A 12,098-nucleotide genomic window follows, 5' to 3' on the forward strand; every position below is an offset into this window, starting at 1 on the left:
CAATCACGAAACTTGTAGCAGATTTCGGCAAGAAAGCGTCATTAGAAACCAATTTTAATCCAATGAAATCGCTTGTTATTACTACGGGAAAAAAAACAGGCGATGTTACGAAAGCGCGATTACGAAATTTCTCTCAGCTAATTTATTGTTCCATTTTACCAGTAGTTAGACATGTAGACAGTGATAGTAATTTCCAATATTACTTGCCTCCGGATAAGTTAAAGTAAGTGATTTTGTTGCCCGACCTCGTATTTCTACTTGCCCCGGGAGTCGGGAAATGGCAAACTTCCACCCCTGCGCGGTCAAGGAGACGCCGCCGCTGACGTTCGATTCCACCGTCCACCATCGGAGGAAGGGGTGGAGGTGAACCTGGAGGACGATGAGGGACTCCGGATCCTGCTGCCGAATGAAGGGAGCGAGAAACCGTTGAATTGGCCGGAGTTGGAGGCGACCTCTGGCAGTCAGGTCTAGAGCCGATGTGAGGAGGCCCAAGAAAACCTGCCATTGGTGGAGAGTTCGAGCCTGCCGGAGGGCAGGGTAGAGGTGAGTGAGGATTTTCAACCACCTGTCCCTGGGTACTTGAAGGAGGTCGTGATCCGTGAGAAACAGGCCCCCGATGAACTGCAGACGGAACGATGGGGTCAGCTCCAACTTCGTCTGATTGACGATCCATCCCAACTGATTGAAGAGCCGCAGGGTAAAATCCCTGTGGTGCAGCAGCAACTTCGAGTCCCGGTTGTTGAGGAGGCAGTCATCGATGTATGGATTGAAGTTGATGTTCCTCAGGTGTAGGTAGGCGGCGACAGGCTTGGTGATCCGTGTGAAAAGCCACGGGGCCATGGAAATTCCAAATGAAGAAATCAAACACTGAAATTCTTCCTTATCTTTCAACAGGTCTTCGTACATGATCATCCATTCAGTGTATTGCGATCTCACTTGCTCAAAGTTATCATAGTCTTTAGTAAGCAGCACCTTGTCAATTTCATTCTCTATCTTGTTTAATTTTGAATAAACTTGTTTAAGTCCATGTATCTTCAAATCAAGGTTATATAAGAGCCCCTTGGTTGTCATTGTTCTTTTTCTAGTTGTAGATTCAACGGTGTGCGTACTCCAATGTGATTCAATATCAATGTCTCTTTCTGTCATTGTTTGCAAATTATTCAAATAACGTCAATGAATAATCTGCAAAACATCAAGCTCAAGGTATAATTTATACAAAATAGAAGTCTATTGCTAATGTGCAATTCATTAATTTGAAGACTAATGTTTCAATAACATCTTCAAAAAGTCAAATAATCATTCAAAATTATTTCATCATAATGCGGTCAAACTGTACTTCAGTTGGACAACACCTCCAAAATGTAAACAAAAGGTCGAGCTATACACCGCTCGGCTCACTACAATCTGTCACAAGCCGTCTTCCCGACGCGGTCGAACTGTGTGTGCTGCACGTGCGAGGCGAGCAATCTGTGCTGGCGGCGAGAGGCGACTGTTTGCTGTCGAGCTGTGCGTTGTTAAAAACGCCAATGTTGTAAATGTGTGGGATGTACCATGTGTGTCCGTCACAAGGTTCAGCCTCCTCTTCAGGGATAACTTCAGCATATCCCTTCTCAAACATTTTCTGCATGAAAGTTACATATTCTTCGTGAAACTTGGAATATCTTGCCATCTTTCACCTCAGTCGTCCAAGCTGTCTGGGGGCTTGATCGTAGTTGTCAGGAAATGTTACATTCTCATCTGAATGGCAGAGCCATTTCGTAATGTCCATTGACAAACATTGATAGATTCTTCTATCCTCCTCAGAAAAAGTTTGTCTTCCTGTGAGTACTGTTTCATATCATCGATTAGTCTCTCAGTCTGTACTTCAGTCTGAAAACGTTCTTGATATTGATAGGCCAATTTACCAGCAAGTCTTCTAATGTTGTCAGTGTTGTTCAAAATGTACAGCATTCTTACATTGAGCTACCTAGCATACCTAGACATAGTATACTCATCAAGAACTTTAGAGTTGTCTGCTCTTATCAAAGGCCAGTCGAGTGCTTTCTTGATGAAGGTGTTCACAATCACATCTTCATGTCCATATCTATCCTCTAACTCATTCATAGTGGCAGGGAATCCAATATTGGCATCAAGGCAAACATAACTGCTTACTATCTTCCTAGCATCACCGGAAGTAATTGGATCTAGGTAGTTAATTCTTTTATCATTGTCCTCAATGTTCAGCAATACCTTTGTCTTGAATTGTCGAATAAACTTCTAATACTGCATGGGATTACCATCAAATACTCCAATATCAAGAACTGGTTTCCTTAGATGACACACAACTTTGTCAATTACATCTTCATCACGCCTGCTTGTACGATAGGATGGGTGTGGGCTTATTTCTGCTGGTGGTGGTTCATGTCTGCAGGCGTGTCTGTATGAAGCAACTGGTGTATCTACATTCATCTGAGGGTTAACATCTTTGTCAATGTCAATATCAAACGCACTTGGTGGAATCTGATTAACGTGTCCATGGTTACCTTCACCTTGGTCACACGAAGAAATGTTGCTTACATCTTCATATTTATTCAATCCCTTGCTCGAGCTTCACTCATTAACTTTTGTCTGTGAATTTCAAGTTTCTCTTCAGCCATTTTGAGTTTCACTTTCCCCAGTTCAATTCTCTCCTTTTCTTCAAGAATTTCTTCGTTTGCTATCAATTCTGCTTTCATTTGTTCTTCTTTTATTCTTGCTGATGAGGTTCTTGACATCGATGACCTTGACTTTTCTGTAACCAACTTGTCTTTTCTTGAAAGTTGAGCAACAGCTGATTTCTGTTTATGTCGATCAAGCTCTTGGAGAAATGTGTTGACATTGTCTGTGAAAGTTTGGAGATGTTTCACTTTGTTATTACAATCATCACCAAATTCAAAGTAATGTTCAGGGATATCATTATATGAAGAAATCAGACACTGAAATTCTTCCTTATCTTTCAACAGGTCTTCGTACATGATCATCCATTCAGTGTATTGCGATCTCACTTGCTCAAAGTTATCATAGTCTTTAGTAAGCAGCACCTTGTCAATTTCATTCTCTTTCTTGTTTAATTTTGAATAAACTTGTTTAAGTCCATGTATCTTCAAATCAAGGTTATATAAGAGCCCCTTGGTTGTCATTGTTCTTTTTCTAGTTGTAGATTCAACGGTGTGCGTACTCCAATGTGATTCAATATCAATGTCTCTTTCTGTCATTGTTTGCAAATTATTCAAATAACGTCAATGAATAATCTGCAAAACATCAAGCTCAAGGTATAATTTATACAAAATAGAAGTCTATTGCTAATGTGCAATTCATTAATTTGAAGACTAATGTTTCAATAACATCTTCAAAAAGTCAAATAATCATTCAAAATTATTTCATCATAATGCGGTCAAACTGTACTTCAGTTGACAACACCTCCAAAATGTAAACAAAAGGTCGAGCTATACACCGCTCGGCTCACTACAATCTGTCACAAGCCGTCTGTAGCGACCAGAACTGGGATACGACCAGAACTGGGATAAACACCATAGAGAATTATATTTGTGGCATGCAACTATGTGTTTGATTGACAAACATTTAATAAGAGCAAAATCATTTGCACTTCTTGTGTTTTGTATTTTTACTCCGTTCTGCAAAGTGCGCCAATGGCAATGCTACTGACTCGATGTCCGACATTTGCAGCTAAATATAGCAGTGTATAAAAGTGGTAATGCGGAACTAAAGCGGAATACAATTTCTTCTTTTTATGCATATCGATCATGACAAAATGCAATTCCTATAAAAATGGTCGTGTTGCTTATTATCTGTAATTACTGCCCATTGCCATGTTTAATTTCTAACCATGATATCACTCCCAAATGTATTATTTAATTGTCTATCATATCATAACCTTTGAGAGGTGGTGACATGTTTAATAACAGAGTAAATTTTCTGTTAAATAGCTATCTTGGCCACTTCTGAACACAGTGTTTCCTACAAAATAGCAAAAGCCAAATGAAAATAAAATTATTCTCTAATTTATGTATTTTAAAGTTGTTATGCCACTCACTGGTGGGGATACAAGCGTAATAATTTAAGTTCCTAGGATGTTTGTGTTATGCAATTTTGCAAGAGTTATGAGAGTTGGACATATTTCTTCTCATACACAGTAAAACAGCAGGTAAATGTCTAGGAATAAATACTCATGACATTGTACAATAGGCCATGATGTTCACAAAATATATGTTGGAGGGTATGTACATCAATATAATAATATTAATTATTTTGAATATAACTAAGTGTGTCATTAAACATCAAACAATGAATACTCAACATGTCAGAGTTGAAAGGGGTACAGTTAAATTTGTACTGTTCAAGGGATTTCTAAGCAACATTGTATTCTCAAGTCCCAAAGTCATTTTTTGTAAATATTACTATCATTATCATGTTAGATTTTAGTGGTAACAATTATTCAAAATCACTCCATTTGATTATTGTGTACATGATGATAAAAGCAACTATTTTCTTATATTAATGGAGGAGGTACATGTAACTGCTTCCAGGCATAGCAGATGCAGGATGTGAGAAAGTTTGTGCTTCATCTTAGAAGTCTAACTTAAAAAATAAAAGAAACTAATTACATATAGAAATATTAGAGTAGAAATTGTTGAAAAAGATTTCTCTTGTTAAAAAAAGATTTCTTTAATGTTCCTTTGATTCACCCACCACCCTATTCTTTTTCTCATTGTTTTAAAGGAAAAAATACGTATGTAATACCCGGTATGACAAAATCTCCTTCCTGGTCAGTATTAAAATAACTGGGAAACTCATTGAACCATTCCTGGTAGCTTATTGACATAAAAACGTTGAAGCTTTCATACCCGTTTATGCCAGCAAAATGTCCTCATATTTCTGGGGAGACCATATGGAATCTAAATGATATTATTTAATATGATTGAAATATTTAGAAAGGTTTCAAAATTACCAACTTAAGACAGATAACATATATTTAATAAACCCATTACTAATAGAGAACTGAACTTGTTATCTCATGCTCTGTCATCATTGACATTAAAATTTGCAAGACAAAGCAACAGTAAGAGTTATCCTCCCTTTACAACTTGATCAAAATGGTCGTCTGGTCCTTGCTGTTGAAGGCCAAGTGGCTGAAGTTTCTAAGATAATATTTCTTTGAAAGACGAGAATGTGTAGGTAAGTCATTATACCTTTACTTTTTACCTTTTTTCTGTGGTTTCTATCAAGGCAGGTACAGACCTAGCACAATGTCATGCATTGTGCAGTCAGTCCCTCTATGATGATCAGTTAGCCTATTACAGCTGTGAAGGGGACGAAGCTTTTTTTAAAACTATGTAGTTTCATATGCACAGCTTATTGTCAAAGTACATGTTTCTCAAAGGTTGTAAATGTGAATGACAATGTTCAGAAAACAAAACTCTCAAGATTCCTTTCATTCTTGAAAGCATAACATTTATGCAACTTCTGGTTGAGGGGATGTGAGTAATAATATAGTCAACAATCTCTTAACATTAGCAATATTGACCCATAGCATTCAGATTCTCCTCACAAGTTTGAAATGTTAATTACTATCATCAGCCAAGAAGAAATTTTAAGATTTCATTAATAGTAGATTTTAAAGGTGTTATCCCATTTCTGGTCAAGGTTATATGAATAATAATATACCGGTAGTAAAAAAAAATCTTTTAAAATTAGAAATCTTGACTCAAAGTGTTGAGGCTTTGCTCACAGGTTTGAATGTTATTTACTGTCATCAGCCAAGAAGAAATCTTAAGATTTCATTCATTGTAGATTTTAAAGGTGTTATCCCATTTCTGGTCAAGGTTATATGAATAATAATATGGTAAAAAAATCTCTTAAAATTAGAAATCTTGACTCAAAGTGTTGAGGCTTTGCTCACATGTTTGAAATGTTATTTACTATCATCAGCCAAGAAGAAATCTTAAGATTTCATTCATTGTAGATTTTAAAGGTGTTATCCCATTTCTGGTCAAGGTTATATGAATAATAATATGGTAAAAAAATCTCTTAAAATTAGAAATCTTGACTCAAAGTGTTGAGGCTTTGCTCACATGTTTGAAATGTTATTTACTATCATCAGCCAAGAAGAAATCTTAAGATTAATTTTGAATAAACTTGTTTAAGTCCATGTATCTTCAAATCAAGGTTATATAAGAGCCCCTTGGTTGTCATTGTTCTTTTTCTAGTTGTAGATTCAACGGTGTGCGTACTCCAATGTGATTCAATATCAATGTCTCTTTCTGTCATTGTTTGCAAATTATTCAAATAACGTCAATGAATAATCTGCAAAACATCAAGCTCAAGGTATAATTTATACAAAATAGAAGTCTATTGCTAATGTGCAATTCATTAATTTGAAGACTAATGTTTCAATAACATCTTCAAAAAGTCAAATAATCATTCAAAATTATTTCATCATAATGCGGTCAAACTGTACTTCAGTTGACAACACCTCCAAAATGTAAACAAAAGGTCGAGCTATACACCGCTCGGCTCACTACAATCTGTCACAAGCCGTCTTCCCGACGCGGTCGAACTGTGTGTGCTGCACGTGCGAGGCGAGCAATCTGTGCTGGCGGCGAGAGGCGACTGTTTGCTGTCGAGCTGTGCGTTGTTAAAAACGCCAATGTTGTAAATGTGTGGGATGTACCATGTGTGTCCGTCACAAGGTTCAGCCTCCTCTTCAGGGATAACTTCAGCATATCCCTTCTCAAACATTTTCTGCATGAAAGTTACATATTCTTCGTGAAACTTGGAATATCTTGCCATCTTTCACCTCAGTCGTCCAAGCTGTCTGGGGGCTTGATCGTAGTTGTCAGGAAATGTTACATTCTCGTCTGAATGGCAGAGCCATTTCGTAATGTCCATTGACAAACTTGATAGATTCTTCTATCCTCCTCAGAAAAAGTTTGTCTTCCTGTGAGTACTGTTTAATATCATCGATTAGTCTCTCAGTCTGTACTTCAGTCTGAAAACGTTCTTGATATTGATAGGCCAATTTACCAGCAAGTCTTCTAATGTTGTCAGTGTTGTTCAAAATGTACAGCATTCTTACATTGAGCTACCTAGCATACCTAGACATAGTATACTCATCAAGAACTTTAGAGTTGTCTGCTCTTATCAAAGGCCAGTCGAGTGCTTTCTTGATGAAGGTGTTCACAATCACATCTTCATGTCCATATCTATCCTCTAACTCATTCATAGTGGCAGGGAATCCAATATTGGCATCAAGGCAAACATAACTGCTTACTATCTTCCTAGCATCACCGGAAGTAATTGGATCTAGGTAGTTAATTCTTTTATCATTGTCCTCAATGTTCAGCAATACCTTTGTCTTGAATTGTCGAATAAACTTCTAATACTGCATGGGATTACCATCAAATACTCCAATATCAAGAACTGGTTTCCTTAGATGACACACAACTTTGTCAATTACATCTTCATCACGCCTGCTTGTACGATAGGATGGGTGTGGGCTTATTTCTGCTGGTGGTGGTTCATGTCTGCAGGCGTGTCTGTATGAAGCAACTGGTGTATCTACATTCATCTGAGGGTTAACATCTTTGTCAATGTCAATATCAAACGCACTTGGTGGAATCTGATTAACGTGTCCATGGTTACCTTCACCTTGGTCACACGAAGAAATGTTGCTTACATCTTCATATTTATTCAATCCCTTGCTCGAGCTTCACTCATTAACTTTTGTCTGTGAATTTCAAGTTTCTCTTCAGCCATTTTGAGTTTCACTTTCCCCAGTTCAATTCTCTCCTTTTCTTCAAGAATTTCTTCGTTTGCTATCAATTCTGCTTTCATTTGTTCTTCTTTTATTCTTGCTGATGAGGTTCTTGACATCGATGACCTTGACTTTTCTGTAACCAACTTGTCTTTTCTTGAAAGTTGAGCAACAGCTGATTTCTGTTTATGTCGATCAAGCTCTTGGAGAAATGTGTTGACATTGTCTGTGAAAGTTTGGAGATGTTTCACTTTGTTATTACAATCATCACCAAATTCAAAGTAATGTTCAGGGATATCATTATATGAAGAAATCAGACACTGAAATTCTTCCTTATCTTTCAACAGGTCTTCGTACATGATCATCCATTCAGTGTATTGCGATCTCACTTGCTCAAAGTTATCATAGTCTTTAGTAAGCAGCACCTTGTCAATTTCATTCTCTTTCTTGTTTAATTTTGAATAAACTTGTTTAAGTCCATGTATCTTCAAATCAAGGTTATATAAGAGCCCCTTGGTTGTCATTGTTCTTTTTCTAGTTGTAGATTCAACGGTGTGCGTACTCCAATGTGATTCAATATCAATGTCTCTTTCTGTCATTGTTTGCAAATTATTCAAATAACGTCAATGAATAATCTGCAAAACATCAAGCTCAAGGTATAATTTATACAAAATAGAAGTCTATTGCTAATGTGCAATTCATTAATTTGAAGACTAATGTTTCAATAACATCTTCAAAAAGTCAAATAATCATTCAAAATTATTTCATCATAATGCGGTCAAACTGTACTTCAGTTGACAACACCTCCAAAATGTAAACAAAAGGTCGAGCTATACACCGCTCGGCTCACTACAATCTGTCACAAGCCGTCTGTAGCGACCAGAACTGGGATACGACCAGAACTGGGATAAACACCATAGAGAATTATATTTGTGGCATGCAACTATGTGTTTGATTGACAAACATTTAATAAGAGCAAAATCATTTGCACTTCTTGTGTTTTGTATTTTTACTCCGTTCTGCAAAGTGCGCCAATGGCAATGCTACTGACTCGATGTCCGACATTTGCAGCTAAATATAGCAGTGTATAAAAGTGGTAATGCGGAACTAAAGCGGAATACAATTTCTTCTTTTTATGCATATCGATCATGACAAAATGCAATTCCTATAAAAATGGTCGTGTTGCTTATTATCTGTAATTACTGCCCATTGCCATGTTTAATTTCTAACCATGATATCACTCCCAAATGTATTATTTAATTGTCTATCATATCATAACCTTTGAGAGGTGGTGACATGTTTAATAACAGAGTAAATTTTCTGTTAAATAGCTATCTTGGCCACTTCTGAACACAGTGTTTCCTACAAAATAGCAAAAGCCAAATGAAAATAAAATTATTCTCTAATTTATGTATTTTAAAGTTGTTATGCCACTCACTGGTGGGGATACAAGCGTAATAATTTAAGTTCCTAGGATGTTTGTGTTATGCAATTTTGCAAGAGTTATGAGAGTTGGACATATTTCTTCTCATACACAGTAAAACAGCAGGTAAATGTCTAGGAATAAATACTCATGACATTGTACAATAGGCCATGATGTTCACAAAATATATGTTGGAGGGTATGTACATCAATATAATAATATTAATTATTTTGAATATAACTAAGTGTGTCATTAAACATCAAACAATGAATACTCAACATGTCAGAGTTGAAAGGGGTACAGTTAAATTTGTACTGTTCAAGGGATTTCTAAGCAACATTGTATTCTCAAGTCCCAAAGTCATTTTTTGTAAATATTACTATCATTATCATGTTAGATTTTAGTGGTAACAATTATTCAAAATCACTCCATTTGATTATTGTGTACATGATGATAAAAGCAACTATTTTCTTATATTAATGGAGGAGGTACATGTAACTGCTTCCAGGCATAGCAGATGCAGGATGTGAGAAAGTTTGTGCTTCATCTTAGAAGTCTAACTTAAAAAATAAAAGAAACTAATTACATATAGAAATATTAGAGTAGAAATTGTTGAAAAAGATTTCTCTTGTTAAAAAAAGATTTCTTTAATGTTCCTTTGATTCACCCACCACCCTATTCTTTTTCTCATTGTTTTAAAGGAAAAAATACGTATGTAATACCCGGTATGACAAAATCTCCTTCCTGGTCAGTATTAAAATAACTGGGAAACTCATTGAACCATTCCTGGTAGCTTATTGACATAAAAACGTTGAAGCTTTCATACCCGTTTATGCCAGCAAAATGTCCTCATATTTCTGGGGAGACCATATGGAATCTAAATGATATTATTTAATATGATTGAAATATTTAGAAAGGTTTCAAAATTACCAACTTAAGACAGATAACATATATTTAATAAACCCATTACTAATAGAGAACTGAACTTGTTATCTCATGCTCTGTCATCATTGACATTAAAATTTGCAAGACAAAGCAACAGTAAGAGTTATCCTCCCTTTACAACTTGATCAAAATGGTCGTCTGGTCCTTGCTGTTGAAGGCCAAGTGGCTGAAGTTTCTAAGATAATATTTCTTTGAAAGACGAGAATGTGTAGGTAAGTCATTATACCTTTACTTTTTACCTTTTTTCTGTGGTTTCTATCAAGGCAGGTACAGACCTAGCACAATGTCATGCATTGTGCAGTCAGTCCCTCTATGATGATCAGTTAGCCTATTACAGCTGTGAAGGGGACGAAGCTTTTTTTAAAACTATGTAGTTTCATATGCACAGCTTATTGTCAAAGTACATGTTTCTCAAAGGTTGTAAATGTGAATGACAATGTTCAGAAAACAAAACTCTCAAGATTCCTTTCATTCTTGAAAGCATAACATTTATGCAACTTCTGGTTGAGGGGATGTGAGTAATAATATAGTCAACAATCTCTTAACATTAGCAATATTGACCCATAGCATTCAGATTCTCCTCACAAGTTTGAAATGTTAATTACTATCATCAGCCAAGAAGAAATTTTAAGATTTCATTAATAGTAGATTTTAAAGGTGTTATCCCATTTCTGGTCAAGGTTATATGAATAATAATATACCGGTAGTAAAAAAAAATCTTTTAAAATTAGAAATCTTGACTCAAAGTGTTGAGGCTTTGCTCACAGGTTTGAATGTTATTTACTGTCATCAGCCAAGAAGAAATCTTAAGATTTCATTCATTGTAGATTTTAAAGGTGTTATCCCATTTCTGGTCAAGGTTATATGAATAATAATATGGTAAAAAAATCTCTTAAAATTAGAAATCTTGACTCAAAGTGTTGAGGCTTTGCTCACATGTTTGAAATGTTATTTACTATCATCAGCCAAGAAGAAATCTTAAGATTTCATTAATTGTAGATTTTAAAGGTGTTATCCTATTTCTGGTCGGGGTGATATGAATGATAATATAGTAAAAAAAATCTTTTTAAGATTAGAAATCTTGACTCACAGTGTTGAGGCTTTGCTCACAGGTTTGAAATGTTATTTACTGTCATCAGCCAAGAAGACATCTTAAGATTTCATTAATTGTAGATTTTTAAGGGGTTATCCCATTTCTGGTCAAGGGCAGATGAGTGATGATATAGTAAAAAATCTCTTAAAATTAGAGGGGGCACAGGTGGCCGTGTCGTCTAAGGCGCCGCGATTCACTGTGCAGAGTTGCGTCCCTTGGATCCGCCAGCAACCTATGATGGTTGGTTCAAATCCTGGTTCACCCCAATAATGCTTCTAGGTTTGTCAGCACCATCACTTCAGGCTTTCCTCCCACATTAAGCTGACACACCGTGATATAACTGGAATAATGTTAATAAAGCGGTGTTAAACCCAACTCACTTAAAAATTAGAAATATTGACCCATTGCATTCAGATTCTGCTCACAAGCTAGAAATGTGCTTTGCTATCAGCAGCCAAGAGAAAATCTTAAGATTCCATTAATTGTAGATTTTAAAGGCGTTATCCCATTTCTGGTCAAGGTTATACGAATAATAATATGGTTGAAAATCTCTTAGAATTAGAAATATTGACCCATTGCATTCAGATTCTGCTCACAAGTTTCAAATGTTATTTACTATCAGTAGTCATGAAGAAATCTTCAGATTCTGTTAACTGAAGATTTTATAGGTGTTATCTCATTTCTGGTCTAGGGGATATGAGTAATAAAATAGCAAAAAATCTTTTAAAATAAAAAATATTGGGCAATAGCATTCAGATTCTGCTCACAAGTTAGAAATGTCATTTACCATCAGTAGCCAAAAGAAAATCTTAAGATTACCTTAATTGTAGAGTTTAAAGGTGTTA

Source organism: Haliotis rufescens, unplaced genomic scaffold (assembly GCF_023055435.1).
Source record: "Haliotis rufescens isolate VD_foot unplaced genomic scaffold, xgHalRufe1.0.p SCAF_3, whole genome shotgun sequence".
NCBI lineage: Eukaryota > Metazoa > Mollusca > Gastropoda > Lepetellida > Haliotidae > Haliotis > Haliotis rufescens.